The sequence below is a fragment of the Ranitomeya variabilis genome, chromosome 6 (assembly GCF_051348905.1).
Source record: "Ranitomeya variabilis isolate aRanVar5 chromosome 6, aRanVar5.hap1, whole genome shotgun sequence".
Taxonomy (NCBI): domain Eukaryota; kingdom Metazoa; phylum Chordata; class Amphibia; order Anura; family Dendrobatidae; genus Ranitomeya; species Ranitomeya variabilis.
In genome coordinates, this window is record NC_135237.1 from 459,839,912 (window position 1) to 459,858,452 (window position 18,541).

Here is an 18,541-nt window from a genome sequence, read left to right on the forward strand (position 1 = left end):
CTGTTTAGGCACATCAGGGGTCTCCAAACGCAACATGACGCCACCATTGATTCCAGCCAATCTTGCGTTCAAAAAGTCAAATGGTGCTCCCTCCCTTCCAAGCCCCAACGTGCGCCCAAACAGTGGTTTACCCCCACATTTGGGGTACCAGCGTACTCAGGACAAACTGGGCAACAACTGTTGGGGTCCAATTTCTCCTGTTACCCTTGTGAAAATAAAAAATTGCTTGCTAAAACATCTTTTTTGAGGAAAGAAAAATGATTTTTTATTTTCACGGCTCTGCGTTGTAAACTTCTGTGAAGCACTTGGGGGTTGAACGTGCTCATCACACATCTAGATAAGTTCCTTGGGGGGTCTAGTTTCCAAAATGGGGTCACTTGTGGGGTGTTTCTACTGTTTAGGCACATCAGGGGCTCTGCAAATGCAATGTGACGCCCGCAGACCATTCCATCAAAGTCTGCATTTCAAATGCCACTACTTCCCTTCCGAGCCCCGGCATATGCCCAAACAGTGGTCTACCCCCACATATGGGGTATCAGCGTACTCACAACAAACTGGGCAACAAATATTGGGGTCCAATTTCTCCTGTTACCCTTGTGAAAATAAAAAATTGCTTGCTAAAACATCTTTTTTGAGGAAAGAAAAATGATTTTTTATTTTCACGACTCTGCGTTGTAAACTTCTGTGAAGCACTTGGGGGTTGAACGTGCTCACCACACATCTAGATAAGTTCCTTGGGGGGTCTAGTTTCCAAAATGGGGTCACTTGTGGGGTGTTTCTACTGTTTAGGCACATCAGGGGCTCTGCAAACGTAACATGATGCCCGCAGACCATTCCATCAAAGTCTGCATTCCAAAACGTCACTACTTCCCTTCCGAGCCCCGGCATATGCCCAAACAGTGGTTTACCCCCACATATGGGGTATCAGCATACTCAGGAGAAACTGGACAACAACTTTTGGCGTCCAATTTCTCCTATTACTCTTGCAAAAATAAAAAATTCTGGGCTAAAAAATATTTTTGAGGAAAGGAAACACATTTATTATTTTCACGGCTCTGCGTTATAAACTTCTGTGAAGCACTGGGGGGTTCAAAGTGCTCACCACACATCTAGATAAGTTCCCTTGGGGGTCTAGTTTCCAAAGTGGAGTCACTTGTGGGGAGTTCCTACTGTTTAGGCACATCAGGGGCTCTGCAAACGCAACCTGACGCCCACAGAGCATTCCATCAAAGTCTGCATTTCAAAACGTCACTACTTCCCTTCCGAACCCCGACGTGTGCCAAAACAGTGGTTTACCCCCACATATGGGGTATCAGCATACTCAGCAGAAACTGGACAACAACTTTTGGGGTCCAATTTCTCCTGTTACCCTTGGGAAAATAAAAAATTGTGGGCTAAAAAATCATTTTTGAGAAAAGAAAAATTATTTTTTATTTTCATGGCTCTGCGTTATAAACTTCTGTGAAGCACTTGGGGGTTCAAAGTGCTCACCACACATCTAGATTAGTTCCTTGGGAGGTCTAGTTTCCAAAATGGGGTCACTTGTGCGGGAGCTCCAATGTTTAGGCACACAGGGGCTCTCCAAACGCGACATGGTGTCTGCTAATGATTGGAGCTAATTTTCCATTCAAAAAGCCAAATGGCGTGCCTTCCCTTCCGAGCCCTGCCGTGCGCCCAAACAGTGGTTCACCCCCACATATGGGGTATCATCGTACTCAGGACAAACTGGACAACAACATTTGGGGTCCAATTTCTCCTATTACCCTTGGGAAAATAAAAAATTCTGGGCTAAAAATCATTTTTGAGGAAAGAAAAATATTTTTTTATTTTCACGGCTCTGCGTTATAAACTTCTGTGAAGCACCTGGGGGTTATAAGTGCTCACTATGCATCTAGTTAAGTTCCTTGGGGGGTCTAGTTTCCAAAATGGGGTCACTTGTAGGGGAGCTCCAATGTTTAGGCACACAGGGGCTCTCCAAACGCGACATGGTGTCCGCTAACGATTGGAGCTAATTTTCCATTCAAAAAGTCAAATGGCACGCCTCCCCTTCCGAGCCTTGCCGTGCACCCAAACAGTGGTTTACCCCCACATATGAGGTATCGGCGTACTCAGGAGAAATTGCCCAACAAATTTTAGGATCCATTTTATCCTGTTGCCCATGTGAAAATGAAAGAATTGAGGCTAAAATAAATTTTGTGTGAAAAAAAAAGTACTTTTTCATATTTGCGGATCAATTTGTGAAGTACCTGGGGGTTTAAAGTGCTCACTATGCCTCTAGATAAGTTCCTTGGGGGGTCTAGTTTCCAAAATGGGGTCACTTGTGGAGGAGCTCCAATGTTTAGGCACACAGGGGCTTTCCAAACGCGACATGGTGTCCGCTAACGATGGAGATAATTTTTCATTCTAAAAGTCAAATGGCGCTCCTTCCCTTCCGAGCCTTACCATGTGCCCAAACAGTGGTTTACCCCCACATGTGAGGTATCAGCGTACTCAGGAGAAATTGTCCAACAAATTTTAGGATCCATTTTATCCTGTTGCCCATGTGAAAATGAAAAAATTGAGGCTAAAATAATTTTTTTGTGAAAAAAAAGTACTTTTTCATTTTTACGGAACAATTTGTGAAGCACCTGGGGGTTTAAAGTGCTCACTATGCTTCTAGATAAGTTCCTTAGTGGGTCTAGTTTCCAAAATGCGGTCACTTGTGGGGGAGCTCCAATGTTTAGGCACACGGGGGCTCTCCAAACGCGACATGGTGTCCGCTAAAGATTGGAGCCAATTTTTCATTGAAAAAGTCAAATGGCGCTCCTTCCCTTCCGAGCCCTGCCGTGCGCCCAAACAGTGGTTTACCCCCACATATGAGGTATCAGCGTACTCAGGATAAATTGGACAACAACGTCCATGGTCCAGTTTCTCCTTTTACCCTTGGGAAAATAAAAAAATTGTTGCTAAAAGATCATTTTTGTGACTAAAAAGTTATGTTCATTTTTTACTTCCATGTTGCTTCTGCTGCTGTGAAACACCTGAAGGGTTAATAAACTTCTTGAATGTGGTTTTGAGCACCTTGAGGGGTGCAGTTTTTAGAATGGTGTCACTTTTGGGTATTTTCAGCCATATAGAACCCTCAAACTGACTTCAAATGTGAGGTGGTCCCTAAAAAAAATGGTTTTGTAAATTTTGTTGTAAAAATGAGAAATCACTGGTCAAATTTTAACCCTTATAACTTCCTAACAAAAAAAAAATTTGTTTCCAAAATTGTGCTGATGTAAAGTAGACATGTGGGAAACATTATTTTATTTATTAACTATTTTGTGTCACATAACTCTCTGGTTTAACAGAATAAAAATTCAAAATGTGAAAATTGCGAAATTTTTAAAATTTTCGCCAAATTTCCATTTTTTTCACAAATAAACGCAGAAATTATCGACCTAAATTTACCACTAACATGAAGCCCAATATGTCACGAAAAAAGAATCTCAGAATCGCTAGGATCCGTTGAAGCGTTCCCGAGTTATTACCTCATAAAGGGACACTGGTCAGAATTGCAAAAAACGGCAAGGTCATTAAGGCCAAAATAGGCTGGGTCATGAAGGGGTTAAAATCCCGATCTATCAAAATATAAAATAAATGAATTAAAATTGGTAAGCAGTGTAATGAGAATAAAATTGAAACGCCAGAATTACATTTTTTTGGGCTGCTGCAACATTGAAAAAAATGCAATAAGAGGCGATCAAAACATCGTATCTACCCCAAAATGGTATCAGTAAAAATATCTGCTTCGGGGGGATAAAAATAAACCTTCATGCAGCCACATAACCTGAAAATTAAAAACGTTTCGGGTCTCGGAAAATGGCGACACACGCAAACATTTTTTTATAAAATTCAGAATTTATTTTCAATACTTAAATAATAATAATAAAAAACTATACCTGCTTGGTATCTGCATAATTGTACTGACCTGGAGAATCATATTGCCATGTCAATGTTACCGTGACCATAGTAAATAAAAAAAAACAAAACAACAATTGTGGAGTTGCACTTGGAATTTTTTTCCCACTTTCCAGACAATCACGTGATACGAGTTGGTGTTGTTCAAAATTACAACTTGTCCCACAAAATACAAGCCCTCATACTGCTATGGGGATGGAAAAATATAAAAGTTATGGCTCTTGGAGGGAAAGAAAAAAAAAAAAAAAAAAGAAAATTGCCTGGTCATGAAGGGGTTAAAACCATGTTCAGACCATTTGTTATGGTAAAACTTCATCTTGTCTATTAAATTGGTTGTAATAAATGGTCCATTCTATTGGCAAAATACTCATTTAGGACAGAAAGTGTTTTTATACACGTAACATACTTTGGGCCACAAATGACGATGGTCAAACCTAACTGAAAAATCTCGATAGCTGATAGAATCTGATGCTATCACAGATCTTAAAGCGGATCTGACAGCAGATATCACAATACAAAACTGAGCATTATTAAAGAGTAGCATTTGTTTTAATTTTAGAAATCAATGGTACTAACGAAAACAATCAACATTGTAAAATATCTCATCAGAGAAATCCACTTCTTTCTCCCTTTGTACCGATCGTTCACTCTCAATTCAGGGCTAAATCTGTAAAATCTGCATTAGTGACAATAGACTTTCACATAACTGTGACAGGAGATGACAATGGCTGCCCATAGGATTGTATGGAGAGGGGACGGCGAGGATGAGGGAGGTGCTAGAGGTAGACACAGATCCAGCTGCAAGTTCTCCCAAAATGTCAATTACACTTTAAGTTGAACATGTCAGCTGATGCATGCTGCCCAATCCAAGGGCAGCAAAGATCAGGCACTGGCTGTGTTATCTCAGCCAGGTATGATCTTGGACCTGATTAGGTTGGTGTACTTCTCTAAAAATCTTTTTCAAAATGACTGCATATTCCTGATATTACAACTTCATGAGTCTACCTATAGAGTGAGTGCCAAGGGGATTTAATATCCATGCACCCAGCCTGACTGACAGCTGGAACTTGTACTTAGCAATGTGAGATTTCAGCAGGGAAGAGGGACACTGAGGAGCTGTCAATATATTTAAAACCAAAACCTGATTTAAACAAAAGGTCATTTTCTGTTGGCACATTCCCATTAAAGGGATATTCTCATCTTGCAAATGTATTTAATTTTCAGAGGATGTTCAGAACACGAGTCTCTGACCCCCTGACTGCTTCTGCCATCAGTGGAAAGGATTCTGCCAAGGCCTTAAGATCCAAAATAGATAAGTATTTAGGAGGATTAATGTCTTTGCAATAAGTAAATAATACAATAGTGAATCAACCTATGTTTCAATAAATTAATAACTAAGTACACCTAAATACTATTCTCATTTTCATTCTGAAATATTTATCTCTATAATGTTACTACTATTACTACACTGAATTGAGAAAAACAGAGACCAAATCTAAAATACTGGGGTCGATAAGACCAAAACTTATTCATATGTATGTATGTTTGGTAAAAACGAAAATTACCTGTAAAAAGCCATCTAGACTAAAATAAAAAAATAACCTTTAAAAGAATGTTACAATGAGCAAATTTAAAAGAATGTTACAATGAGCAGCTTTCCTGGACTCATACTTCTACATGTGATAGCAATTTGAGAGCAATTAGATTAAAATGACTTATTTATATGGAAATAGTGATTCTATTTTGCAAGCACATAAAATTATTTTCATTGAATATTTTTAGCCTAAAGAAAAATGTTTTATGCAGTCACTGGATATTACTCATGGTAACAATTGTATCTTTTTGTTTACTTTTTGTCTGTGGTCACATGAGATGAGTGTTTGCGGTCTAGTACTACATGTAATAATGCACATGTTAATAAGAAAACACTCCTATCCAAAATAAGGCCAAAAGTTTTTCTAATAGTTTGCAGATGTTATAATATAGAGTCTACATAAACATGTATGTCTATCATTCTACAAAGGCTCTTTGTACTACGCCATCTCTTCAGAGTTGTGCACGTGTAAATGTTGTAAATTGAAAACTGTACTAGAGAACATTGACAGCTGTACATTGCATAACATTGTATTAATTAGTGTGCCCTTAATAAAGAACAATTTTGGATATCATTTAGGCAATGTTCACATCTGCATCAAATGCTCTGAGAAATTTTTGAATCAAACTGATGGACACCATGATAGGGAAAACAAACCCTATAATTAGTCAATAGAGTCACTTGTCCATGGTACCAGTTAGGCTGGGGTCACACTTGGCGTAAGACAATACGCCACGTATTATACGTCCGTACTACGGCCGTAATACGGAGAAATGTTCCCAAAATAGTGATCCGTAGTCAGGGTGTGTCAGCGTATTTTGCGCATGGCATCCTCCGTATGTAATCCGTATGGCATCCGTACTGCGAGATTTTCGCGCAGGCTTGCAAAACCGACATCTAATGGATTTATGTGCTCAAATGTTCGGGAAAACATATATACAGTATATATATATATATAAGTCATTGAGACACATATATATATATTCTGTATTTAGATTTCATTCAGCGCGATATCTGTGAACAGCCGGTAATTCAATTGCCGGCTTTTCATTTCTCCTGCACAAACCCGACAGGATATGAGACATGGTTTACATACAGTAAACCATCTCATATCCCCCTTTTTTTTGCATATTCCACACTACTAATGTTAGTAGTGTGTATGTGCAAAATTTGGGCGCTGTAGCTGCTAAAATAAAGGGTTAAATGGCGGAAAAAATTGGCGTGGGCTCCCGCACAATTTTCTCCGCCAGAGCGGTAAAGCCAGTGACTGAGGGCAGATATTAATAGCCAGGAGAGGGTCCATGGTTATTGGCCCCACCGTGGCTACAAACATCTGCCCCCAGCCACCCCAGAAAAGGCACATCTGGAAGATGCGCCTATTCTGGCACTTGGCCACTCTCTTCCCACTCCCTGTAGCGGTGGGATATGGGGTAATGAAGGGTTAATGCCACCTTGCTATTGTAAGGTGACATTAAGCCAGATTAATAATGGAGAGGCATCAATTATGACACCTATCCATTATTAATCCAATTGTATGAAATAGTTAAAAAACACACACACATGATTTAAAAGTATTTTAATGAAATAAAGACAGCGGTTGTTTTAATAATTTATTGCTCTCTCAATCCATCAGCAACACCCTCGCTTGGCAAAATAATAAACGCACAAGATACATACCTTCTGATGTCCGATCACGTCCCACGATGTAATCCATCTGAAGGGGTTAACTAATATTACAGGCACGAGCTGCGATAAACCACTCGCTCGTGCCTGTAATCCCCGGGTGCTGAAAGGAAAGCAGTGATCTATACTTACATTGAGTCGCGGTGATGCGCCCCTGCTGGATGTTCTCATGAACTGCAGCCTGGGAACTTTTTCCCACGCTCCAGGTCATATGAGGACATCCACCAGGGGGCGCATCACCGCGACTGTAGGAAATGTAGGTCAATGACCTACATTTCATTCATTCGCCGGGGATTACAGGCACGGAGCACAGCTGCATTTGCAGGGCTCCTGCCTGTAAAATATTTTAACCCCTTAAGATGGATTACCTCGTGGGACGTGACGGTTCAGCTGAGGGTATGTATCTTGTGCGTTTATTATTTTGCCAAGCGAGGGTGTTGCTGATGGATTGAGAGAGCAATAAAATATGAAAACAACCGCTGTGTTTATTTCATTAAAATACTTTTAAATCATGTGTGTGTGTGTTTTTTAACCCTTTCATACAATTGGATTAATAATGGATAGGTGTCATAATTGACGCCTCTCCATTATTAATCTGGCTTAATGTCACCTTACAATAGCAAGGTGGCATTAACCCTTCATTACCCCATATCCCACCGCTACAGGGAGTGGGAAGAGAGTGGCCAAGTGCCAGAATAGGCGCATCTTCCAGATGTGCCTTTTCTGGGGTGGCTGGGGGCAGATGTTTTTAGCCAGGGGGGGCCAATAACCATGGACCCTCTCCTGGCTATTAATATCTGCCCTCAGTCACTGGCTTTACCACTCTGGCGGAGAAAATTGCGCGGGAGCCCACGCCAATTTTTTCCGCCATTTAACCCTTTATTTTAGCAGCTACAGCGCTGAAATTTTGCACATACACACTACTAACATTAGTAGTGTGGAATCTGCAAAAAAAAGGGGATATGAGATGGTTTACTGTATGTAAACCATGTCTCATATCCTGTCGGGTTTGTGCAGGAGAAATGAAAAGCCGGCAATTGAATTACCGACTTTTCACTAACACCGCTGCGTATTTCTCGCAAGTCACACTGCTGGACCGTGTGGAATCCGTATTTTTCTCGCCCCCATAGACTTTCATTGGCGTATTATTTGCGCAATACGCTGACAAACGCAGCATGCTGCGATTTTGTACGGCCGTAGAAAGCCGTATATTACGGATCCGTAATATACGGCTGATAGGAGCAGCCCCATTGAGAATAATTGTGCCGTATGTAATGCGAGTTTTACGGACGTAGTTTCTGCGCTCTTACGTCCGTAAAACACGCATGTGTGACCCCAGCCTTATGCTAAAGAGTCTACTCGCTACAGTAAAAGTGGGAGTCTCAGACAAAACTACCTCTAAAGAAGACATATCATAACTTTTGGCCTTGTAAACTGTATATTCTTGCAGTAACGCATAATACAACATTTTTTTTTTAGATGAAGAGATACAGGGCACCAAAATTACTGATGACAATTTTCTTATTGTTCAAATAGATGTTTAATTTCATTCAGCTCTGTAGGTATGCACTTTCAAACCACTATGACGCTGTCCAATCATAAAAAGACAGCATCATTGGGATTTAAGTAGGCGCCCAGAGTTCTTACCAAAATGAACCACCCATAGGGAAAATAAGAACTGTGCCAGCATGGTCAAGTGAGGCTTTGTTTCATGTGACCAGTGACCATGCTAGCACTACCTCCCTAACAGCCATTCCTGCTATTAAAATGATGGGAGAATCATAGAATGTTAGAATTTGAAGTGACCTCCTGGGTCATCTAGTCCAACCCCCTGTTCAATGCAGGATTCACTAAACCATCTCAGACAGATGTCTTTCCAGGGTCTGTTTGAAGACTTCCATTAAAAGAAAACTCATCACCTCTCATGGCAGCCTGTTCCACTCATTGATCACCCTCACTGTCAAAAAGTTATTTCTAATATGTAATTTGTGTCTCTTCCTATTCAGTTTTATCCCATTGCTTCTAGTCTTTCCTTGTGCAAATGAGAATAATGATGATCCCTCTACAGTGTGACAGAGATATTTGTAGACAGCTATTAAGTCTCTTCTCAATCTTCTCTTTTGCAAGCTAAACATTCCCAAATCCTCTAACTGTTCCTCATAGGACATTGCAGTCTGGTAGCTATTTCGGTCGCTCTTATCTGCACTTGCTCCGGCTTTCTCATGTCTTTTTTAAAATGTGGTGTCCCAAAGTGGACACAGTATTTCAGATGTGGTCTGACCAAAGAAGAGTAGAGGGGGATAATTACTTCTCATGATCTAGACCAGTGTTCCCCAACTCCAGTCCTCGAGAGCCACCAACAGGTCATGGTTTCAGTATCTCCTTTGTATTGCACAGGTGATAATTGCATCACCTGGCCAGGCAATCATTCAATCACCTGTGCAATACTAAGGAAATCCTGAAAACATGACCTGTTGGTGGCTCTCGAGGACCGAAGTTGGGGAACATTGATCTAGACTGTATGCTTCTGTTAATGCAACCCAGAATTGTGTTTGCCTGTTTTACTGCTGCATCACACTGTGATCTTTCAGTATACCAAAGTCTTTTTCACATGTGCTATTATTGAGCCCTATTTCTCCCATTCTGCACATGTTTTTTTTTAACAACACTGTTAGTTGCTGCCCACAGTTCCAGTTTGTTTAGATCTTTTTGAATCCTCTCTCTTTCTATTCTCTAGTATTAGCTATCCCTCCTAGTTTTCTATCATCAGCAAATTTAATAAGTTTACAGTCAATTCCTTCATCAAAATCATTGATAAAGATGTTGAACAGTACAGGGCCCAGGACAGAGCCCTGTGGTACCCCACTTGAGACATTCTTCCAACTGGATGTGCAGCCATTCATCACCACCCTTTGGGTCCGATCACTAAGCCAGTTATGAATTCACCTAACAGTTGCCTTGTCCATTTCAAACTTGGTTGTTCTTACAATAAAGATAACATTTGATACTTTGGCAAATGCTTTGCTGAAGTCAAGATATAGTATATCTACTACATTTCCCTGATGAACCCAGTCAGTGATTCCATCATGGAAGGAAATTAAGTTAGTCTAACATGACTTAGTTACAAACTCATGCTGGCTCTGGTTAATCACTTCACTCTCATCCAGGTACTTGCATACATGTTGTTTAATAATTTGTTCAAAGATCTTTCCTAGTCTAGAAGTAAAGCTCACAGGCCGATAGTTCCCTGGGTCCACCTTTTTCTTCTTTTTGAAGATAGGGACAACATTTGCCCTTCTCCAGTCTTGTGAGACTTCTCCTGTTCTCCAAGAATTTTCAAAGCTTATGGAGAGTGGTTCAATAATTTCCTCTGCTATCAGTTTCAGTACTCTAGGATGTAATTCATCTGGACCTGGAGACTTGAATTCATTTATGTTAGCTAAGTGTTATCTTACTAGCTCTCTGCTTATAAATAATGTGGATTCTTTAATTCCTTTAATAGTACAGTGAAGATCAGTTGATATTACATTTACTTTCCGAGAAAAAATGTAATCTCAACTAACCTTCACTTTACTATTGAAGGAATAGAAGAATCCAAGAGGAGCATCAGAGTGAGGAGTGTCTTGGAATGAACTGAAAACAGCAGGCCTGTTATGGGTAAGTACTACTGTAAGTGCCCAGATATGTGGTCCTGTGAAATAATTTCTCACGTGACCCGGCTGACACAGTTCTCATCTCTATGGGTGTTTAATTTTGGTTAGGAAAGTGGCCGTCTACTTTTTCATTCCTATGATGCTGACTTTTTATGATTAGACAGCGACAAATTGGGTTGAAAGTACCTGCCCATTGAAATGATACACCCAGCTGAACAATAAGAAAATTGGTGCCAGTAATCTTAGCGGCCTGTATTTCCACAAAGAGGAGGGGCAAAATTTTTTTTTCATCTAGATTCCTGTTACAGTATGCAGAAATGTAATTTATAAGGTCAAAAGTTGTGAACGGTCCTCTTTACAGCAAGAAAGTGTAACAAGAAAACATGAGCTCTCTGGAAAATTGGTGCAAGATGTGCCATTAATGAGGAGAGACTGCCATCTGCTGGACACACAAAATAAAGTGAAACCAAAGTGTGCTGGAAGATTTGCAGAGGGACTTGTGCGCTGGACCAGATAAGGTGACCCTCTATAAGAATTGGGATGTAAAAGACCACAGTGCCAAACCAAAATGTTTTTGGCACCATTTGGTACCAAGAAAGAGAGCGGGGCAGACATGCTCCAGAGACTCTGCTGAGACCAATGTGACAGGCCTCAGCATGGAGTCTGTGCTACCTGGGTGTCGGTCACCACCTGGCAAGGTCCAGATCCCCTGGAAGATATCCCCGGGTATGGCTTACACTGGTCAGAGCCATAATCTGTGCAATGTGCTGGTCAAGCCTCCAGGATCCGACTATGCCTGTCAAGAGCTGAGGCCCGGTCCTCTCTGCCCAAGCCTGAGAGACTTCCGCTGACGATCAAGCCAAGAAGAGCCGTGCGGCAACTACAACAGGAGAGGGATGCCTGTGAGAGAGGAGGAACAGTGCGAGTGAGCAGGGCCATCACTTCCAGCTATCAACTATGGTACCGGGGTTGGCTGGGACTAGGATTACAGGTTGGGAGGGGGCCGGTTGGGGTGTGCAAGGCTCAACTGGCTTTAATAGACTACGTCAGGAAGAGACTAGCAGGAAAACCTGGTGACCCCCGCTAGCGCCAGAGCTTCAAGTGAGAACTCACATGGTGACTCCCAAGACTGGGCGCACCGCTAACCTTAAGTAGTGAGAGAATTTCTAGCTTATTTGTAACCTGTTGTGATCCCCTATATTGTTAAATTGCATATTTACTAATCCTAATTGTTTAGAAGTTATTGTTAAATAAAAATACCAATATAACAACCCCTAGTAATTTTTGTGCATTGCATCGAGACACCTGCATTACAAAAGTATCCAACAACTTTTCTTTAGCTGAGCTCTTCTGGCAATTCTTACATGAGGGAGAGGGGCTTTGAAAAGAACTTGCAGCATAATCCCAAATAACAAGTCCTTTAAACTACAAGACACATTCAGCCTTCCCATAAAGCTGTTAGAGTGAGCAAAAGAGGGTGTACATTTACATTTTGGTTATTCCCGAATTAAATACAGGGAGAAAAAGTACACACCCCATAAAAGTACCCACCTGGACTTAACCAAGGTTAACTTATTAGGTGACAAATACTTTGCTAATATTTTAGCAAATTTAAAAAATTAAAAAAACCTTTATTCCGCTATGCAGTCACTATTACATTGTGTGTCCTGCTCAACATGAAAAATTTGGAGAAAGGTCCTCTTTTATGTCATTAGCTGTATGTTTGCGATTATTTTCCTCCTGAAGAATAAATTTGGAATCAAACTTTATCCACCGAGGTATCCATACTTTCTTTCTGGGGAGTAAGGCTAGGTTCCCATTGCGTTAGGGCAATCCGTTTAGCGCTAAGCGCTAGCGGATTGCGCTAACGCAATGTCTTTTTAGGGGTCGCGTTAAACGTCCCCGCTAGCGCAGATCCCCGATCTGCGAGAGCGGGGAACGGACCTCGGGCGCGCTACAAAAGAACGGCACATCGCTAGCGCGTGCTGAAAATGACACGCGCTAGCAATGCGCTTTAACATTGTCGGCAATGTGAGCGCTAACGGACGCGTTGCACGGTGTTAATTTCGCCGTGCAACGCTGTCCGTTAGCGCTCACACTAAAACGCAATGGGAACCTAGCCTAACAGGCCATAGCACTCTAGATTCATGGCATGGCTCCATTTTAAAAGAAGCTACTGATTTCCGCACCTCTTCTCTTTGTTTCATAGATGCCTTGAATCTCCTGAAAGACCTCTTAATTCTAGTTTTTGACACTTTTTGACTTGTTACTGACAGTAATATTGAGAGAGTGTACACAAAACTATAGTAGGGTATACTATTGTTGGGTACTTTATTGTGATTTTTGTTTCTTCTCCTTTTAACTTGGTATTTATCTGGCCATATAGTGATAAGCACTGTATTATACAGTGATATGTGTAATGAATTATATTTGACATGACAAGCTCTTATTCAGGAATGATTAATGACATGTAGAATTATTAACAGCTTTTGAGACCCTTGCATAAAGGGCTATTTTTTGATACTAGCTGTTTATTGACTTTCATATTCCATAGGGTAAGGACAGAGCTCACTATAGCCAGTCAACATTGAGCAGGGTGTCTTACCTTGTATAATGTATGGTCAGCATGGTGGCACAGTGGCTAGCACTGTTGCTTTGCAGCTCTGGGGTCCTGTGTACAAATCCCACCAAGGAAAATATCTGCAAGTTTGTATGTTCTGCCGTGTTTGCATGGGTTTCCTCTAGGTTCTCTGGGATTTCACAAACACTCTAAAGGCATACTGATAGGGAATCTAGATTGTGAGCCTCAGTTGGGACAGCGATGATAATGTCTGTAAAGCGCTTTGGAATTAATGGCACTATATATACAAACAAGTAATAATAATGATAATAACCTTCACAATAGGTAGGTGTCAATATTAGAGCCCCATTGGACCATATGGTATATTTGATTTTTTAATTAGGCCAGCTTGGTCAATGATAACTTTATTGGATTGAAGCTATAAATATATAATACCATCTCACTGGTTCATTCCAGAATGCTGATATTCACCAAATGTGATTATCTTGACTCCCACCTAGTCTTTTTCCAATATTTACACATTGTACCACATATAGAATAGACTAAATGAACATGCTGAAGGAGCGACTATCTTAGAGAGACATCACACAGGAAAATATGAACTTTGGCTATTGGACCTACAGTTTTGTTGTAGGTAGGAACGGACGAGCATTCGATACATATGGCCATTATGTTCATTTTGCATGTGTAGCCTATGTCAGTGTTAGAGGTCACATAATATTTATGTTTGGCGGCAGAACATATATAATACACCTGTTGGAAACTCCAATGGTACATATATGATATTTGGTTTTATGTTTGGCTCCATAAGATTGGAATAGGAGTTTTAAAGCAATGGGCTGTCCAGGACTGTTACACTGATGGCTTATCCTACAGCTAGAGTTACACAAGCGTATACTACCTCATCCAAGAGAATGGGGTCTAATCACATTTTGATCAAACTGTGATTAGAGTTTGATCAGAGCCTGATCATAATGTGCTACAATTCCCTCAGATGTGGAGAAGATGGAGAAAAAAGATTCTCCATCTTCTCCATTTTGTCAGTCTGTGGAAATCAGAATTCACTGAGATGACATCCGACAGAAGTCCAATGTTTTCTATGCACTCATTGACTCGCATGGCCGACTGTGATCTGAATATTGGATCAAACTTGGGCATGCTGTCCGAGGAAAAAAATGGACATGCGCACGGCCCCAGCGAATAACATTGGTCCTTTGCTATCCCATGCTTTGTAGGATCGCACTTGCACTGAACATACGGTTGTCTGCATGAGCCCTTAGGGTAGGTCTTCAATATCTGATCGGTGGGGATGCTGCACCCGGTATCCCGGAAGATCAACTGTTCCCAATGTTAGTGGCAGCTGTATGTGTTAAGTTGCAGAGCTGCTAAGCACAATTTTGTCAACCTTATGGTGGACACAGCTGGGTACTGCACATCCATCTTGTATTCGGATCAATTTGGGACAGATGTGCAATACCTGGCCACAACTCAGCACATCTGGCTGCTGCCAGCACCAGACACAGCTGATTGTCCAGGGTGCTAATCAACAATTCATGAGATATCAAAAATATTATTTGCACTTTTTAGTATTGTATCGGTATGACTGACTTGAAAATATGCAAACAACTAAAAAATAAAATATATCCCATGATAGAATAAATCTTGCCACACAAAATTGTAAAAACTTGTCTCCTCTGAAGTGGAGACTAAAGTAAACAGAGTAGAATGTAACATTTCATACCTTGGAGATTCTGAGACTTATCTGAGGACACAGCATCGCCCCAGGATGTGTGCAAGATTCAACTTATTCTTACATTTACATAGCTCTCAATTTTATTTGGCACCCAAATCTTAGTACACACACGCCTAACATGGCATTGTTGAGGGAGACATATGTTTGCTCAAGTATATTTATTTTGTTCTTAACTGTGAAGTCCTCAAATCTTGTTACTTTTTACCCTGCAGTCTTTCAATTACTTTCTCAGATTTTTGCAGTCATATTTTTCCTTGCCTATGTTTGATCATAAGCACAAGCTTTTGTCCTTTACTGAGTTAGCATTCCTGCATGACATATGGCAGAGGCATACGTTATTTACTATAGTAGCAGAGGAAGAATGTTATAATTGCAGTGAAAATTAGTGCAGTTGTGCAGAATATACTGCAGGGAGGGTACGCCCATGGAAAATGTCATAGTATTTGGATTGCTGAAAACTAATTAAAGATCTGGTATTCTATCAGAATTCCATAGATCAGATCACTGCGCATGGAATGTACTAGTGGAAAATACATTTTTGACAGATACATTATGAGAAAATACATCAAGGTAAAGAAAAGGATCATCTAAACACATTTCTACATACAATTGATACATTGGCTGGGGATTCACTAATTAGGTGTGACTAGAGATGAGTGGATCAGGCAAAAAAATTACAATTTGCCTCTTCACTAGTGTTGAGCGATACCGTCCGATACTTGAAAGTATCGGTATCGGAAAGTATCGGCCGATACCGGCAAAATATCGGATCCAATCCGATACCGATACCCGATACCAATACAAGTCAATGGGACTCAGGTATCGGACGGTATTCCTGATGGTTCCCAGGGTCTGAAGGAGAGGAAACTCTCCTTCAGGCCCTGGGAACCATATAAATGTGTAAAATAAAGAATTAAAATAAAAAATATCGCTATACTCACCTGTCCGACGCAGCCGGGACCTCGGCGATTGTAAGCGGCAGCGTTGTTTCTTTAAAATTCGCGCTTTTACTTGCTTACGTGAATTCCCGGCTTCTGATTGGTCAGGGCGGCCATGTTGCCGGGACTCGGACCAATCACAGCAAGCCGTGACGAAATTACGTCACGGCTTGCTGTGATTGGTCCGCGTCCCGGCAATATGGCGCCGTGACCAATCACAAGCCGTGACGTCACGGGAGGCTGGACACGCGCGCTTTTCAAAATAAGCGCGTGTCCAGCCTCCCGTGACGTCACGGCTTGTGATTGGTTAATGGCGGCCATGTTCCTGGGACGCGGACCAATCACAGCAAGCCGTGACGTAATTTCGTCACGGCTTGCTGTGATTGGTCCGCATCCCGGCAATATGGCGCCGTGACCAATCACAAGCCGTGACGTCACGGGAGGCTGGACACGCGCGCTTTTCAAAATAAGCGCGTGTCCAGTCTCCCGTGACGTCACGGCTTGTGATTGGTTAATGGCGGCCATGTTCCTGGGACGCGGACCAATCACAGCAAGCCGTGACGTAATTTCGTCACGGCTTGCTGTGATTGGTCCGCATCCCGGCAATATGGCGCCGTGACCAATCACAAGCCGTGACGTCACGGGAGGCTGGACACGCGCGCTTTTCAAAATAAGCGCGTGTCCAGCCTCCCGTGACGTCACGGCTTGTGATTGGTTAATGGCGGCCATGTTGCCGGGACGCGGACCAATCACAGCAAGCCGTGACGTAATTTCGTCACGGCTTGCTGTGATTGGTCCGAGTCCCGGCAACATGGCCGCCCTGACCAATCAGAAGCCGGGAATTCACGTAAGCAAGTAAAAGCGCAAATTTTAAAGAAACAACGCTGCCGCTTACAATCGCCGAGGTCCCGGCTGCGTCGGACAGGTGAGTATAGCGATTTTTTTTATTTTAATTCTTTCTTTTACACCTTTTTACATTAATGTTGTTTCGATACCGATATCCGATATTACAAAAATATCGGATCTCGGTATCGGAAATTCCGATACAGCAAGTATCGGCCGATACCCGATACTTGCAGCATCGGAATGCTCAACACTACTCTTCACTTGTTTTTTCCCCCAGGAAATTCGATTTGTGGAGAATAACTTAATACAATAAAAAATAACGGAACCTTGATATGCAACTCTCCAGAACCCAGAGCCCAATGAAGCAATATATAAAAAAATAAAATACTGATATCTACCTCACCAATCACCTCTATGGCCTTAGTTCCTCATCATCATCCATCCAGTTCCCAATGCATCTTCCGATTCCCGCTACTCACGCTGAAATACCCGGGTTTCGCACAGAGCCAGGACTTCCAGCTTAGATGAAGCCTAAGAGGTCATGACTTTACGAAATCACGATTTGCACCATGATCTTGTGAGTACATGAACAGAACCTTCCTGGTTTCATCAGAGCAAGAAGTCCCGGCATAGTGTGAGAGGCCCTCGCAGTTAAGTATTAGCCATGGGTATTAGAAGATGGACCAACCAGGTGACAATGTGGAGTGGAGAGGCCAGAAAGCTGAACAGTAAGGTGAGTATAAGGATTTTTTTTGCTTAACCTCGTAGTCATCATTTAGCTAAATCCACGTGGAAGCGATTTACAAAAATCATTTGCATTTTGGATATTTGTAAAATTCGAGTAGCTTTCAATTCCATTCAAATTTAGTAACTCATCTGTAGTTGTTACCATTCTAATGTCCCATACAATATCTCATGATCTTATAAAATGTATATAAAAGTACATAAATGCAAAATGAATAAGAACAAAGTGAAAAAACAAGCAAACCAAAGAATGTCACCACAAGCCTAAACCACAGATATGCGACCAAAAAGTGTATATCAATTATATAAAAATGATTGCAGCAGAAAGATGGAGACAACTGAAAGACTGTATGTAATTTTGTAATGTGGTGCTACCTGTAAATGAGCTGATAATTTGTCATCATCACTCAATACACATGTGGTTAAAGGAATTGTCCATTTTCAGTTGAATGAACCCCAATCACTGTAGAGTGACATAATTACGAAACACAATAGATAGTCACCCTCCCTAAATGCAAGGTTCTCTCCCCACTGATGGTCGAGTCTCTATGTTTTGGCTGCAGCAGTGACGTCTCTTTGACCCTTCACAGTTATGGCAAATCACTAAACTCAGCTGCAGTGCCCAGGTACACAGCACAAGCCTCGGCAGTGATGCATGCTGCTGATGTGACATCACCACTGCAGCCAAAACACTGAGACCAGAGCAACAGTGTAGAGATGAAGCAGGACACGAAAAGGGTGAGTACCTGCCCGATCTTTTTGTTATTTTAGATATTCTACAGAGTTTGGGATCCACTTTTCTGA

The 18,541-nt window shown here is 41.5% G+C and overlaps 1 protein-coding gene across 2 annotated transcripts in view; it reads right to left on the reverse strand.

The window, feature by feature from the left end:
* TOX (thymocyte selection associated high mobility group box) overlaps positions 1-18,541 on the reverse strand; it is a 382,119-nt gene that overhangs the window by 76,398 nt on the left and 287,180 nt on the right. The window lies entirely within an intron of this gene.